The sequence below is a fragment of the Podarcis liolepis genome (genome assembly GCF_965112155.1).
Source record: "Podarcis liolepis genome assembly, chromosome: 9".
In the NCBI taxonomy this organism is placed as follows: domain Eukaryota; kingdom Metazoa; phylum Chordata; class Lepidosauria; order Squamata; family Lacertidae; genus Podarcis; species Podarcis liolepis.
The window spans coordinates 11,743,364-11,760,308 of NC_139564.1; positions in this window are offsets into that span (position 1 = coordinate 11,743,364).

The window sequence follows — 16,945 nt, forward strand, 5'->3', positions numbered from 1 at the left end:
CCTGCACAGGGTGGGGGGTAGAGGAGATTCAGCATCCCACCCCCTTTCTTGTTAAAGACCCCCATTCTATGTGACTAGGGCAGACGCATGAATGACGGCACTTTTGCTCTATTTTGGCACATGGAACTCATGACTTGGTCACATCCACAGCATATATTTGAAGCACATGGATTCCTACACCGTGATATGTCATATAGCATCTGTGCAAGTAATGAATATTCAGTAAACAGTGATGTTGTACGATCTGTGTGCAAATGAAAATGAGTGCTAAGTAGACAGGTTAAAGGAAAGATCCCAGAGTCGTTTACCCATCACAGAGCTACAATTTCCAGCACCCTTAATCAACTACAGTTCACAGGATTCTTTGGGGGAAGACATGAGGTTTAAATGCACTTTAAATGTGCGCTGTGGATGCGAGTGCACGCTGAAATTTGAAGTGCTGTAGTACAGTGTTTCCCAACCACTGTTCCGCGGCACACTAGTGTGCCGCGAGATGTTGCCTGGTGTGCCGCGGGAAAAATTAAAAAATTCGAAGATTTTTTTTTAAAGTCAAATTTTCGATTGGGGCGCCGTCACTAGATGACCCCTGGGGTTCCCTCCCTCCCTCCCGCTCTGCGCCTCCCTCCTCCTCCTGCTCCGGGGAGGCCCTTCCTGGCTCTTGGCCAAGGCTTGGCGGCTGCCACTCACTCACTCGCTTGCCCACCCGTCCCTCCATCCCTGCACCCGGCCTCTCCCCCTCCGTCCCCGGCGCGGGGGCTGCCGGGATCCGTAGTCCCCTCGCCCTTGGGCTCCGCGCCCGCGTGGGGTGCACGAACTACGTTTCCCAGCGTGGCCTGGCGGGCCGGGCGTTTTGTTTGAAGCGCTCTTCTCCCGGCCATGGAATGAGCGCAGCGGTGGCGGCCGGGCGGGCAGGGGCTCTTCCGCGCAGACCCCGCGCAGCCTGCCTGCGCCCCCGCGGAGATCGGGCGGCAGGATGGAGCCCGGGGATCCCCGCGAAGGCGGAGCGGCGGAGGCGGAGGCTGCCCCCCAGGTAGGGCTGCGTCGGGGTTTTTTTATTTTTGCAATGCTGCATCCACGCCGGAGGGGACGCATCGGACCGCGGGGAGACCCCTTGGCGGGCATGCAAGGCAATGCATGCGTGCAGGCGTTGCATGGAGTGCAGTGCAATGCAATGGCAACGCGGCGCCCTGCATGCATGCATGCAACTTCCACCGGCGCTCCGGACCTGGCAGGTGAGGGAGGTCCCCAGTGGGCGGCAGAGAGAGCCGGGAGGGTGAAGGGGAGCCGGGGGGGAGCAGCGCTGCTCCCCGAGCCAAGCCCGGGGGGAAACTTCGGCGTCGTTGCGCCAGGTGTTGGAAGCGGAGGCTGGCGGGGGCCCCTCACCTGCAAAACCTGGTCGCCTCTCATATATTTTGTGCATTGCATTCATCGCCCGCTTTCTCCTCCAAGGAGCTCCCAGGGGCGCGCGTGGTTCTCCCCGTGTTATCCTCGCAACAACAGCCCTGCGAGGTGGGTCAGGCGAGTGGCCCAAGGGAGCACCCAGGGATTGTCCTGGCCAGGTGGGGTGATTTGAACCCTGCTCTCTGCCCGGTCTTCGTCCTCATTTAGCCCCCACATGTGCATGACTGTGCATGACTGAGGTTTTTCCCCCTCGTCTTGGCTATGGTGTGAGTCTGTGCTGTTAATTAATGGGGTTCTGCCTTCGGAGAAGATGAGCCAGCCCTCAAGGAGGTGATTATGTAATTTGCTAACAATTCATGTCCCTCCTGGCGTGACGCTGCGCGCTGACGTCACGGGGCTGTAATGGTGGTGTGCCTCGAGATTTTTTTCATGAAACAAGTGTGCCTTTGCCCAAAAAAGGTTGGGAAACACTGCTGTAGTAATTGAGGAGTTAGACGTGAGAATTAGCACACAAGAAATATAAATTCACTTCTGAGCATCAAAGGCATTAAATGCACATTCTGGCTGAGAGGGGCACAGATGTTAGGGTGGGCGTTTCCAACCTGACATGGCACCAGGGCTGTTCGAGGGAAGGGAAGGAACTGGAGTTTGCCATGCACATAGAAATGGTTGCCAATAAACCACAGGACTTACTCCAGGTAGAAGAAGGGTGTCCGTTGCATAGGACCCTCTGGTGGCTACCCCACCACCACCATTGGTGGGCCTTGGCAGGCATATCTGGAGGTGTTAGCCATTGGCATCACGCACCTTCAACAACTTAGAGCCACCATTTTTATTTCCCACAAAACCCTCGATACAGTGGCTTTCAGGGGCACTGGGTGGAATGCAAATGGCAACCAGCTCCCAGTCCAGCTGCCTACAAACACATGAAGAAACCTGCTCAGATCAAATCAAAAACCTATCTAATTCAGCACACTGTTCTCACAATGGCCAACCAGCTGGCTGTGGGAATCTCAAAAGTAAGACCTGAGTACAAGAGCTCTCTCTCCACTAGGGATTCCCATGAACTGGTATTCAGATGCACACTGCCTTTGACAGTGCAGGCTGCCTGGTACTGCTCACCTGCCACATTAAGCATCATTGCAGCAGGGAGTCTTGACAGCTAAGAACACTGTGTGCCAGAATCAGGCCTGGTGGCATGGATACATGGTCAGGTGCTGCAAACAAACCATAGACGCACTGCAGACAGGTCCCAGCCATAGCTGCCAACTTACAGATTTGAAAATAAGGGACCAGCAGCCTCGAATGTAAGGGATCAGCAGCCAAAATAAGGGATTTTCCAAGCACAGGTAGGCTCAACTTCTGAGCCCCTCCAAGCCAAAGGCAGAAAGCCCAGCCAGCAGCCAAACAAAGCCTCAAGTGGTGGTTCCCACAGTGCAGCAACCCAGCAAAGGGGATGCAGCAAGGAAAGCCACCATTACCTCTCCGCTGGGAAGCACTGAGCAAAGGCAAGTCCCCAGGCAACCAGGCCAATTTGATCGGCCAAGGCATGCAAGCTCAACCCCCCAGTCATTCTTAGACTCCTTATTGGGTGAGCAACGCAGCCAAGCAACACAATTGGAGCCTCCCTCCTCCCTGGCCGGCAGGGAGGGAGGGAGAGGAGCTGCTTCCTTTGAAACCCGGGAAATTTAAGGGACATCATCAATAAGGGACAGCAGCAGGACACAGCGCTGGGATACGGGACTTTCCTGCCAAATAAGGGACAGTTGACAGCCATGCTCCCAGCTGAGCAGATATCTACGCGCAGTTCAGGCTTCCCAGCACTGTCTTGTCTAACCTTTAGTTTGTACCCCATCAGGGGAAGCGTCATGTTGCTGCTGCTTCACTCTCATACAGCACCTTGCGCATTCTGGACTTTAAATAAATGTGAGGAAGCTGTTCTGAAACGGGGAAGTTAGCGAGCGTAAAATACAGCTTCCGTGGAAAAAGTGAAGCAATACTTTGCCTTTGGGAGGCATTCATGCTCTCTCAAAGTGTCTTGTTTCCCCCAGCTCTCTTGTTTCCCAGCTGTCCCTCCCTAGCACAATTTCAGTTTTAAAGGCCATTATTTTCCCTGCAGGGTTTCCCCCACCTTCTGCAGTCAGGATGACAAACAGCAACCAGATACCACCTGACTATGAGGCCACGAAAAGGCAGGCTTCCATCACAGAAAGCACAAATGTTCAAAACCACCAACCAACTGCAAAATCCTGGCTGGGAAAGAGGAAACTGCTTCTGCCTTTAACTGTCCTTGGTTTTTAATGCTAGCTAATGAAAGGGTCCACTGAGTTTTCTTGGCAGGGATACTGGAGTGGCTTGCCGGTTCCTGCTCCAGGTGGATCACGTTTGGTCAAAACTCTCCACTATGACCTGTCCATCTTGGGTGGCCCTGCACGGCATAGCTCATAGCTTCTCTGAGTTATTCAAGCCCCTTCGCCATGGCAAGGCAGGGAGAGCTGGACCATAAAGAAGGCTGATCGCCAAAGAATTGATGCTTTTGAATTATGGTGCTGGAAGAGACTCTTGAGAGTCCCATGGACTGCAAGAAGATCAAACCTCTCCATTCTGAAGGAAATCAGCTCTGAGTGCTCACTGGAAGGACAGATCCTGAAGCTGAGGCTCCAATACTTTGGCCAGCTCATGAGAAGAGAAGACTCCCTGGAAAAGACCCTGATGTTGGGAAAGATGGAGGGCACAAGGAGAAGGGGATCACAGAGGACGAGATGGTTGGACAGTGTCCTCGAAGCTACGAACATGAGTCTGACCAAACTGCGGGAGGCAGTGGAAGACAGGAGTGCCTGGCACACTCTGGTCCATGGGGTCACGAAGAGTTGGAAACAACTAAACAACAACAATGAAAGAGTACTACTTAACCCTCAGCCCTACAGCTCTACACCAGGAATGCCAAATCTCAGGTGCGGGGCCACATGCAGCCCTCCATGCCTCTCTATGTGGCCCTTGAAATCCTCCCAGGCCATGACCCTTTCTGATCCTTCTTTCACACCTCAGGCATTTTGGCCTGCGGAACTCCCTCCTTGGGGAAATCCAGCTGGCTTCATCCTTTCTTGCCATCTTTAGATATTTGCTTATTCTCCAAGGCTTTCTATGAATAGAGCTTTAGGCTTCATCCATGCTTCCCTTTGTGCGGTGTTTCCAGGCACAGGTCCGAAATTTAAAGCTCCATGTTTTTCAAAAAGGGGAAAAGAGAGGACCCAAATAATTACCGCCCAGTCAGTCTGACATCAATACAGTGGTGCCCCGCAAGACGAATGCCTCGCAAGACGAAAAACCCGCTAGCCAAAATGTTTTCTGTTTTTCAATGCGCTTCGCAAGACGAATTTCCCTATGGGCTTGCTTCGCAAGACGAAAACGTCGTGCGAGTCTTGTGATTTTTTTTGCTCCCCCCCCTTTTCCTAAGCCGCTAAGCCACTAATAGCCTTTTAGCCGCTAATCCGCTAAGCCTTTAATAGCCGCTAAACCGCTAATAGCGCTAATCTGCTAATCCGCTAATAGGGTTACTTCGCAAGACGAAAAAACCGCTAGACGAAGAGAATCGCGGAACGGTTTATTATCGTCTTGCGAGGCACCACTGTACCAGGGAAGACTCTGGAGCAGATCATTAAGCAAACAGTCTGTGAGCACCTAGAAAGGAATGCTGTGATCACCAATAGTCAGCATGGATTTCTGAAAAATAAGTCATGTCAGACTAACCTGATCTCATTTTTTGACAGAATTACAAGCCTGGTAGATGAAGGGAACGCAGTGGATGTAGCCTACCTTGATTTCAGCAAGGCATTTGACAAGGTGCCCCATGATATTCTTGTAAAGAAGCTGGTAAAATGCGGTCTTGACTATGCTACCACTCAGTGGATTTGTAACTGGCTGACTGACCAAACCCAAAGGGTGCTCATCAATAGTTCCTCTTCATCCTGGAGAAGAGTGACTAGTGGGGTGCCACGGGGTTCTGTCTTGGGCCCGGTCTTATTCAACATCTTTATCAACGACTTGGATGATGGACTCAAGGGCATCCTGATCAAATTTGCAGATGACACCAAACTGGGAGGGGTGGCTAACACCCCAGAGGACAGGATCACACTTCAAAACGACCTTGACAGATTAGAGAACTGGGCAAAAACAAACAAGATGAACTTTAACAGGGAGAAATGTAAAGTATTGCACTTGGGCAAAAAAAATGAGAGGCACAAATACAAAATGGGTGACACCTGGCTTGAGAGCAGTACATGTGAAAAGGATCTAGGAGTCTTGGTTGACCACAAACTTGACATGAGCCAACAGTGTGACGCGGCAGCTAAAAAAGCCAATGCAATTCTGGGTTGCATCAATAGGAGTATAGCATCTAGATCAAGGGAAGTAACAGTGCCACTGTATTTTGCTCTGGTCAGACCTCACCTGGAGTACTGTGTCCAGTTCTGGGCACCACAGTTCAAGAAGGACACTGACAAACTGGAACGTGTCCAGAGGAGGGCAACCAAAATGGTCAAAGGCCTGGAAACGATGCCTTATGAGGAACGGCTAAGGGAGCTGGGCATGTTTAGCCTGGAGAAGAGGAGGTTAAGGGGTGATATGATAGCCATGTTCAAATCTATAAATGGATGTCACATAGAGGAGGGAGAAAGGTTGTTTTCTGCTGCTCCAGAGAAGCGGACACGGAGCAATGGATCCAAACTACAAGAAAGAAGATTCCACCTAAACATTAGGAAGAACTTCCTGACAGTAAGAGCTGTTCGACAGTGGAATTTGCTGCCAAGGAGTGTGGTGGAGTCTCCTTTTTTGGAGGTCTTTAAGCAGAGGCTTGACAACCATATATCAGGAGTGCTCTGATGGTGTTTCCTGCTTGGCAGGGGGTTGGACTCGATGGCCCTTGTGGTCTCTTCCAACTCTATGATTCTATGAGCGTTTTTGTTTGTCTGTTAGTTTTGGTTTGTTGTCCCAGTGCTTTCCCTGGGAGAACCTGGTTTTTACCACTGAATCAGAGCAACCAGCAACTGGGTTTTCTGCAGACTGAGGTTTGCTCCAAGTCAAAACACAGGTTTTCCAGGGGGAAGTGCTGAGACAAATAACAACATGCTCAGATGTGGAGCTTAAAAGCACAGACCTGTGCCTAGAAAATGCAGCACAAAAGGAAGTCTGGATGATGATGATATATTTATACCCTGCCCATCTGGCTGGGTTTCCCCAGCCACTCTGGGCGGCTCCCAACAGAATATTAAAAACACTATAAAAAATCAAACATTAAAAACTTCCCTAAACAGGGAATGAGCCCTTGCCATCTCTGCTCTGACTTGTGTATACTGTTTTAAAACCTTTCTCCTGATCTAAATATCTCTGGTGAGCCTTTAATTATTGTTATAGATAAGGGGGGGATCCCCCTAAACCATAGGAATGAATAAATATTAGGATTTTGATTAACTGGGATATGGATTAAAGTGCAGAACTGTGCCATACAGGGAATTCAGGAGGCTCCTGAGCTGGCTTATGTAAACCAGCCTGGCCAAGCTAGGGCCATTAAGGGAACAATTCCTGGGCCATTGAGGAGAGGAATCTTTTGGCCTGGGGGTTGAGATGTTACCAAGGTGATAGATGGAGCGCATGTTTGAGGGGACAGGAAAAGGCAGTTGGGAAGCAAGGGGTTTTCTGGGAAGAAGGGGTGAGACTCATCTTGGCCAGTGAGAGGGAATGTTGCCTGCAATGCCATGGGCCATGCTGTAAGCTCTGGTCATAAGTGTACCAACCAAGCATGTACATAGATCAGCACAGGAAGACCAACCTGGAACCATTTTTGATTCCCAAACTGTCCCAATGTTTTCTCTGCAAGGTCAAAGGAAAATGGAAAAGCCTCCCCATTGTCTTTTCCTTCACAAATCCTGTCTTAAGGGTATGTCTGTGTTTGAATAGGGTGAGCCTGTGACCTGACTCAGGAACTGAGTATTTATCATTACTAAGTATTTATCATTACAAAAGACTGGCCAGGCTCCCCAGGGTATACAATCAAGTAAGCAGGCAATCCAATCAAGTTACCCTTAAACAGGTAACCTGTCAGACGAGACAAACAAGTCACTCAGATCTCTGTTTTAGACCACCTTTTCTGTGATGTAGGTATGATGTATGGTGGTGGTGGTCTTGAGCTACACCCTTGAGCTCCAGGGCAGGGAATTTAAAATGTCTATATAAGGCCTTGCATGCCATTGTTCTGGGTTCCTCCTCCTTTCCTGCATGTGAGGGGAGCCCCCTGTTGCAACAGATCAATAAAGATCAGGCTTACTAGCTGCTTTGCTTCTCAGTATTCTCTGCTTGGCCTCTGTTATTTTCTCCTACCAATAGGGAACCTACATAAGGATTCTATATAGGCTCTTGGATACCCCATAAGGGGGAATAGGGCAGATTTTTGTTTACAACAACTCCCTCCATGCAGACTGAAAGTGTAAATAGGTGAATAAACCATATTTCTTAAAGCACGACAGTCTCCGCAGTGTACAGTATGTGCCTGGGACCCCATGGGCTGTTGCCACCGCTTGGCAGACAGAGGGACAGGCCCCTGGCTTTTGTAGCATTATTATTTCCTGTTGTTTTTACTCTCTTTTAAGCCAGCTTGGAAAGATACTAGCTTGAAAGGAGGGGTGTATATGAATAAAATACTAAATAATGCATATGTTTCTCAACAAGACAGATAGCACCACACACACACACACACTATAAATAGCATAAAAAATTACTCCATTTTGCCTAAGTCTTTCATAGGTGCTGTGTGTCCACATATACAACATTGCCACCCTACTCTGTTGGGTTTCCGACCCACCCACCCATGGCAGCCACCTCACAGTTGGCTTCTCGTCTGTATTCCATCTGGCTTTGAGAAATACAGCACCTCGTGGACCTGTCAGGATGGAGCCCTCTGCCAGCTCAGTCAGACGGGTGGCTTTGCCAAAGGAGCCGAAGAGAATCAATGAGATTTCCAGAGCCCGTGCAAGTCTGCCTTACGCACAGATTGGAACTCCCCATCCAGAGGGCAAAATGCCACGGTGTCTTGTGCCATTTCCCTGGAAAGGAAAACAGCTTGTCTAGCACGGCTGCTACGCAGCATCTGGGCGGGGGGGGGGAGGGCGGAATAGAGAGGGAGAGATGGTCTATGTCTGTGCTCTGTGTAGCTTGAGATGAAGCACAACCAGCAAAGCTGCTCCTTTTATATTGTCCAGGTCCGGAACACCCAAGTCCTCCAGCAAACACATGCATACGTTGTTTGCAGTTTTCCATTTTTAGCAGAAAGCTTGAGCTGTTAATTCTGGTCTGCATTGCTGTGCACCAGGAACAAACTGCATAGCGCAAGCCTTTCAAGAATAGCTGAGGCTGCCATTATTTGAGGCCAGGATGGTGTAGTGGTTGGAATGTCAGGCTGGGACCTGGGCATAGCTGTCAGCTTTTCCCTTTTCTTGCGAGGAATCCTATTTGGAATAAGGGAATTTCCCTTTAAAAAAGGGGAAACGTTGACAGCTATGGGAGCCCAGGGTGAGGAATCTCTGCTCAGACGTGAACATCATGGCTACCTTGCCACGTTGACAAGCCCCACCTGCCCCTCACTTCCTTCTTCTTTTTTGTAATTATTATTATTATTATTTTCTTAAAGTAATAATAATACAAATAAAAAAATGTGCACCCCATCCCCGAGACCATTATTCATCATAGTTAGCCAACTTTCCAAAAACGTAACACTTCTTGAGATGGTTTGACCCCTTTCTGTTTTATCAATACAAATTCCGCAAATATTTTCCCTATTTCCTCAGTCATTTCTCTTCCATATTCCCCTTCTTCCTTTAACACCACATGCCAATTTATCATTAATCGCTGTATCCCACACTTCTTTGTGCCATTCTTCTATTTGATATCCACCTTGCTCTCTCCATTTCCTAGCTATGAGGAAACTCTTGCTGCTGTCAACAAATTTGTGAGTTAAGTCCTTCCTAGTTCCTTCTCCAGAATGTGCAGTAAGAACCTGACCATTCAACCCCCTGTTGGTCTCATCTGCTCAATCCTCCACAGCCCGTCTTAGCAGGCAGCCTGTGCTTAACCACTGTAATAGATACATCTGGGTCTTATGTACCAGTAGTGGGAGAAACATAAGAAGTGTAGATCAGCAATCAGTTTATACAGCAAGAATATGTTACAGGTGTGTATGGGCTGTTGGCAGGCAGGCATCAGGCCTGAACATTACATACTAGAAAAACAGCAACAACTTGATTGTCACTTTGAAAACAGCTTTACATGCTTTAAATTTTCTGCCATACTCCTGACAATCAGTGCTTGACTGTTTCACTACGCATGTTGTGCCCTATTTTCTGTGAGGTATATGACACTCACCCAGATTTATAACGAATATGAATATTCATGGCAATGCAATCTGCCTTGCCACCTGTCAGACCATTGTTTTCTCATTCTGCTTTTCACTTGATGGCAATTTCACAGTTTCAGTGCGTATTTTCTCTCCAGTTTCTTTTTTCAGAACATTCAGAAATCAATTTATAATGTTGAGCTAGCAAGAAATTTGGAAGAAGTGTGACTGCGTGCCCCAGACCATTGACCCCACCTGCTTATTGCAAGTATTTATTTATTTATATTAATTTCATTTCTGTAACACTTTACATTTTTAAGAAAAATTCTCAAAGTAGTTTACAACACATTGAAACATAATATAAAACAATCCAGAATAAAACATTACTGAAGAGAGTCGACCATAAAGTATACATTCAAAGTAGCATAATTAACAGGAAACTAAAATATTATCTGAAAAGATTTCAAAACAAAGCATTATGAAGGAGATTGACTACAGAATGCGTATTTAATGAATTGACAAAAAAATCTTGAACATTTCAAAAGAAAACATTACTAAAGCAAGTCGAACCTAAAATTCACATTTAAAACAGTATTGCAATATATTTTATATATATATATATATATATATATATATATATATATATATATATATATGCAGGTTTTGGTGTCTTCGGGTGTCTTCCCGTGTAAGAGTTGGGGTGTCTAGGCGACGTTTCGACGAGGTCTCACTCGTCATCTTCAGGCTGGTGCTTTCGGCTTCTTGTTACTGGAACAGAGCAGGATCTCAGTGTTTGAGTTCCTATAAATACTGTTGAGGGGGTGTGGTGTATAGCCTCCAACGTTCTGGGCAGAGAGGAAGTTCCCAGGTTAGTGTGCCTTTTCTTCTTTTCAAAAGAAGAAAAGGCACACTAACCTGGGAACTTCCTCTCTGCCCAGAACGTTGGAGGCTATACACCACACCCCCTCAACAGTATTTATAGGAACTCAAACACTGAGATCCTGCTCTGTTCCAGTAACAAGAAGCCGAAAGCACCAGCCTGAAGATGACGAGTGAGACCTCGTTGAAACGTCGCCTAGACACCCCAACTCTTACACGGGAAGACACCCGAAGACACCAAAACCTGCATTCCTGTACCCGTGAAAATCTACGAAAGCAAATATATATATATATATATATATATATATATATATATATATATATATATATATATATAAATATATATAATTAAATATTAAATATTAAATGCTAGATGCCAGGGGAAAGGTAGGGGCAGGATTGTCAACTTGGTGCTAAATACTGACCATTAGACTTAAGTTATAAAACCATATTTTTATATAATCCTGTCAAATTCTTTCTGTAAGAGACCTGATCACACACCCTTGAGAACTGGAGAGTCAAGATAGGACATGTTCCACAGTGCAGAGCAATGAGCCTTACAAGAGGACTAGAGAGACAGGTGCTGTGCTCATGGCTGGCTTTCACTGAGCAATTGAAGCACCAAGTTGACAGGATGCCTTCCATACAGACTGAGAAGTGCTCTGGTCAGATTAATACGGCTGCTTTTCAGGTACAGGAGACCCTCCTTTAGTAAGAAAAATGTCATATATGTTTCTACATTATAATGTATATTTGAAGCTCACCATTTCTCATTGTCGGTTTCCTTGTGAAGAGAAAGCCAGAGATTTAAGATGATACTTAATGAAACTTTTTCTAGCACACAATTTGCTTGCAAAGGGACAGGGTGAGCAGAGGGGAAGCAAGCAAGGAGGCAGACAGACAGTCCCAGGACAACATCTATCCAGGACCCCAACATTCTGCCAAGCTGCAGCCACAAACATCCCAGAAGGGAGAAGGCTTGGGGTAGCCACTTGTCTTTTTAAAAAAAATACAATTGCATTATAGGAATTAAAGAGCCAACTCTACTGTCTCGAATACCTTTTGACCCAATCACTCAACCTTGGGGATGGCTGAGGTGTGACTGGCTGGGTGCTGGTTAATTTCCTCTCCCTTTCCCAGTTTAACTGCCCACCACAACCTCCTATTTACCTTATGGGACAAAACATACAGCTGGCAGTAAAATGCCTACATGTTTTGCCCAATGTGGGAAAATGGTAGTCTTGGGGAATGGGAGATGTTAATGGGAAAATAATTCAAGAAGGAAGGGTCACTCCCAGAACTACAATCTCCTTCTGAACTAGACACTCCACTGCTGCTATTTACTTTTTAAAATTTCGGAAAGATCCTACTCGTGCATCTTCCCACATCACCAGTACTTTGATATTTGGCAATAGCAATAGACCAGGGAATACGTGTGGGTGGGCAGGGGGCTTCCAGACTGCCAATATTTTCAGGTGGGAGTCAATCACATACTGGCAAATTTAGGTTTTGCAATTCAAGTTGATGTGGAGGTCTTGTGCAACAAACCCACCTTCCCAAAAGATCAAACTTTTTGTGATAAGGAAAGGGACAAGGAACTGCACTGGTAAGCTGCAAACCAATCACGATGCATGCTCAATAAACAAGACATTTGGAAGCAACTTGTGCATTTTCTAAAACGGACACTATTTGAAAAAACCAACAAGTTCATCGGGAGGGCGTTGAAGGCAAAACATCAGGGTATGTTATTTTCTTTCTCCCATTGTGACCTGCAGAACTATGTCAGCCAGGAACCAGAGTTGCTCATGGCATCTTCATAAACTCACAAAACACCATGTGTAAATAATTGTGCAACTTGGCAACCTGCTTATTTTTAAAATTTAAAATAATGAGCAACTGTTTAAAAATCCAAAAAGGCAATTCAGATCTCTCCTCTTGATGTTGAAGGAGAAGGCACAGAGCCCACCCATGTAGTGCAGAATGAGGAGGGGGGTGGGCTGAGTTAGGGAGAGTTTAGGGTGGGAAAGGAAAGGGAAAAAACTTACCATAGCCAATTCCTTCTCCCCTTTCCCACTCCAGTCCTCTCTCAATCCCATCAGAGATCACACTCACATATTTCTCTTTTGTGGAATGTATGCAGAAACTGGATCATGCCCCCCCCCCCTTTAAGGCTGAGGTCTGGGAAACATTTGAACTGAAGGACACAAGTCTTTTAAGACTCACAGCTCAGTGACAGAATCATAGAAACACAGAACTATAGAAGAAGAAGAAGAAGAAGAAGAAGAAGAAGAAGAAGAAGAAGAAGAAGAAGAAGAAGTTCCTCCGCCATAAAGACCCGTTTCCCACCACCACTAGAACCCCCCTCCCAAGGGTCAAAGGGAGCTACTGGACAATGTGCTGCAGTGGGAAGAACTGTCCACCCCTGCATGAGCAGTTTAAGATTCCTCTGCCTGTTATTTGATACAGGTAGAAGAAGAAGAGGAGTTTAGATTTGATATCCCGCTTTATCACTACCTGAAGGCGTTTCAAAGTGGCTAACATTCTCCTTTCCCTTCCTCCCCCACAACAAACGCTCTGTGAGGTGAGTGGGGCTGAGAGACTTCAGAAAAGTGTGACTGGCCCAAGGTCACCCAGCAGCTGCATGTGGAGGAGCGGGGAAGCGAACCCGGTTCACCAGATTACGAGACTACCGCTCTTAACCACTACACCACACTGGCTCTATAGAGTTGGAAAGGACCCCAAGGGCCATCCAGTCCAAACCCTGCAACCCAGGAATCTCAGCTAAAGCATCCTTGAGAGATGGCCATTCAACCTCTGCTTAGAAAAAGAGCACCTGCTATTCCTGCACAAGGTCAAGTCCATGGACACTAACGTTAACAGATCTCACAAAGAAAACAGAGAGAGACCTCCGACTGGGAATTCTGTAGCTAGGCACTGTCAACCAGCCTGCTCCAACCCGGTGCCATCCAGATGCAGTTCATAGAATCAGAACTGGAAGGGGTCGCAAGAGCCATCTACCCTAATTCCCTGCAGTGCAGGAACCTTTTGCCCAATATGGGGCTGGACCCCATAACCCTGAACTACAACTCCTGCCATAACTAACCATGCAGCCTGGGGCTAATGGAAGTTATGGATGAGGTTCAAAACATCTGGAGAACATATTAAGAGCCCTGCTGGGTCAGGCCAGTGGCCCATTGAGTCCAGAATCCTGTTCTCGCAGTGGCCAACTAGATACTTATGGGAAACCAGCAAGCAGGTCTTGAGCAGAAAAGCACTCTCCCCTCCTGTGGTTTCTGGCAACTTGCATTTCAAAGCCTTGTTGCCTCTGACCATGGAGGCTGAGCACAGCCATCATGTCTAGTAGCCATTGACAACGTTATCAGTGGTACCTGGTTGGCAAATATTTCGGCAGGCACCGTATTTTTCGCTCCATAAGACGCACCTGACCATAAGACAGATCTAGTTTTTAGAGGAGGAAAACAAGAAAAAAAAATTCTGAATGAAACAGTGGGTGTATGATTTTTGTGGTCCATGCTCTGGCCACAGACATGATATGTGATTTGACGGTAAGTTTGGGGTAGCTCAATGCAAAAATCCTGAGAATCCATGTGGATCCGTGCTTTGAAATCCTGGAGACAGTGGCATAGCGTGGGGGGTGCAGGGGGGGCCGGCCGCACCGGGCGCAACATCTGGGAGTTAGGGTTAGGTGGCGCAAATCCACGGGTTAGGTGGCGCAAATCCACGGGTTAGGGGGCGCAAATTACTTGCCTTGCCCCGGGTGCTGACAACCCACCCTACGCCACTGCCTGGAGAGCCTCTGCCAGCCAGTGTAGGCAACAGTGAGCCAGAGGGAGCAATGGTCTGACTCAGCTTAAGGCTGTTGCTTCCTGTATTCTTCCTATGCTTGACAAAGTCCTGGTTGCTATCACTCTAGCAGGACTCCAAGCATCAAAATGTGCAAGGCAAGCAGGAAGGGAAGAAGTCCCAGAGAACGGTTTGGCCACAAATTCGGGAGACAGAAGAAAACAGCTGCAAGTAATTCAGGAAGAGAAAAAGAAAGAGAGAGAGAGGGCGGCCCGTGCCAACCAAATTGCAAGCGCAGCTGAGGATGAGAAGCCTGTGTCCCAGGAGACGTCCTTATGACTCATGACAACCAACCAGGAACGGAGACGTGTAACTACACCAGCTTTGTGATTCCCAGCAGTACCCCATTTCCAAGCAAAACAAAACCTTGGCTTATTATAAACTAGTGAGGCACCTGTCCAGAAGAACACTGAGAATCTGAGGCTGGGGTGTGCACCCTGATAGTGTGAGAAAGCAGAGCTTTTGGGATCCTTCTCAATGGATGTCACCAAAACTCACCCAAAAAGCCCTGCAGGATTTTGGTTGAACAATGTTGTTTGGCAATCCTGCTCCGGAGGTTCTGCAAGGCATGTTCTTTTCTTTGGGGGAATTGATTTTGCTTTAAAGCTGAGCACTGCCTGTCCACCCCGCTCCTCCACCCCTTGCCTAGGAATGACACTACATCAGAGTCTTTCCCTGGGGCATTTTATCCCAGGAACATGGTGGAACAGCGAAGCTGCCACTTCAACTAGCAGTAAGACTTAAAAAACCCTAAAAATAAAAGGACCAGGCAGAGAAACCCAGGCACTTGAACAATTCTCCGGCCCTCAGAAAAGCCTCTGAATATATTTTCCACTTGCTTTGTGGGGGCTAAATGGTCCCGAGAAAGTCGTGTGTGGTATTCAGCCCAGTTTTAATACAAATACATTGAGAAATAAATGTATTTCGTGCTATGAAGCTTAACGTCTCATGAAGTGGCAGGGGAGGACTATTTGCATAACAAAATACCGTATTTTTCGCTCTATAAGATGCACCAGACCAAAAGACGCACCTAGTTTTTGGAGGAGGAAAACAAGGAATCTCAGAAGCCAGAACAGCAAGAGGGATCGCTGCACAGTAAAATCAGCAATCCCTCTTGCTGTTCTAGCTTCTGTGATAGCTGCGCAGCCTGCATTCACTCCATAAGACGCACACACATTTCCCCTTACTTTTTAGGAAGGAAAAAGTGAGTCTTATAGAGCAAAAAATATGGTACATTTCTGGCTCCACAGTACAGCTTGGAGCAGCCTTCTCCAACCACCAGATGTTGGATCAGGGCCCCCATCACCCCTGACTATTGGCCATGCTGTCTGGGGCTGAGGGAAATGGAGTGGGGAACATCTGGAAGTCACCTCCAGTTTGCCTGAAGGATAACTTCCTGTCAGGACTGCATCTGCATTTTAACAAGGACTTAAGTACCTGGCTGTACAATAAGTATACCTTATTTACATAACAGTCAAGATTATATCGTTAGAAACCTCATTAGTGACTTGTTATGCAACACATTCCAATGCTGACGGTTAATTGTGGGTATTTGCCAGTAATGATGTGTTCTCTTGTTTCCTTCCTTTCTCCTTTAACAGAAGCAGCAAGGTTTGTTTTCTAGACTCCCTCTTCCCCTTGCCATGAATGTCTTGTTTTTAATCAATGAAAACCTGATCACTAACCAGTTTAGTGGGAAAGTAGCACATCATTCAGCTCTCTGTAGCTACTCATTAGCTCAGAAATGGTTTGGGAAACAGAATTTCCTATGCGGATGTGTGGGAATTTATCATTCACTTGTTTATTTAAAGTATTGATCCATCTCTTTTCAGGCAAATCTTACATAAAAAAGGAAGAATTGAAATCTAATACAGGGGATGCTAACCCTTTTCAGTGGGAATGGAGGGCCACTGCGTGGGAAATGATGGCTTTAAAAAGCAGCAGAAGATTGAATAAAGCATGGAGGTAGAAACACTGAAGTGAAAAAGTGGCAGTTTAAAAAATGTCAGAGGTCTGAGTAGAGTGAGCAGGTGGTGATGTTGTGTGAGGGAAGTGGAAGTTTAAAACAAGGTTTGAGTACAGTGAGAAGCTGGTTTGGAAAGGCTCTGTTGTGTTAGCTTTTTGGTGTTTGTTGGTTTCTGTGCTGTCCCTATCTCTGCTATTTCTCCTTGTTAAACCTGGTTTGTCTCCTTAAAAAAAACAAAAACCCCTCAGTGCCTCTACACCTCTGCTTTACTCCAATTTTGTCATTGTTTTATCAGCCCCTATTTTCCTTTCAGTGTCCATTCCTTCCTGCTGTACTCAGACCTCTCCCTCTTCCATTACTCACCTTCCCAATGTGAGAAAGATAACAGACGTGAAATCCTCAAATATTCCATAGTACATACACACAATGTATTTCACTTCTGGTACCATGTG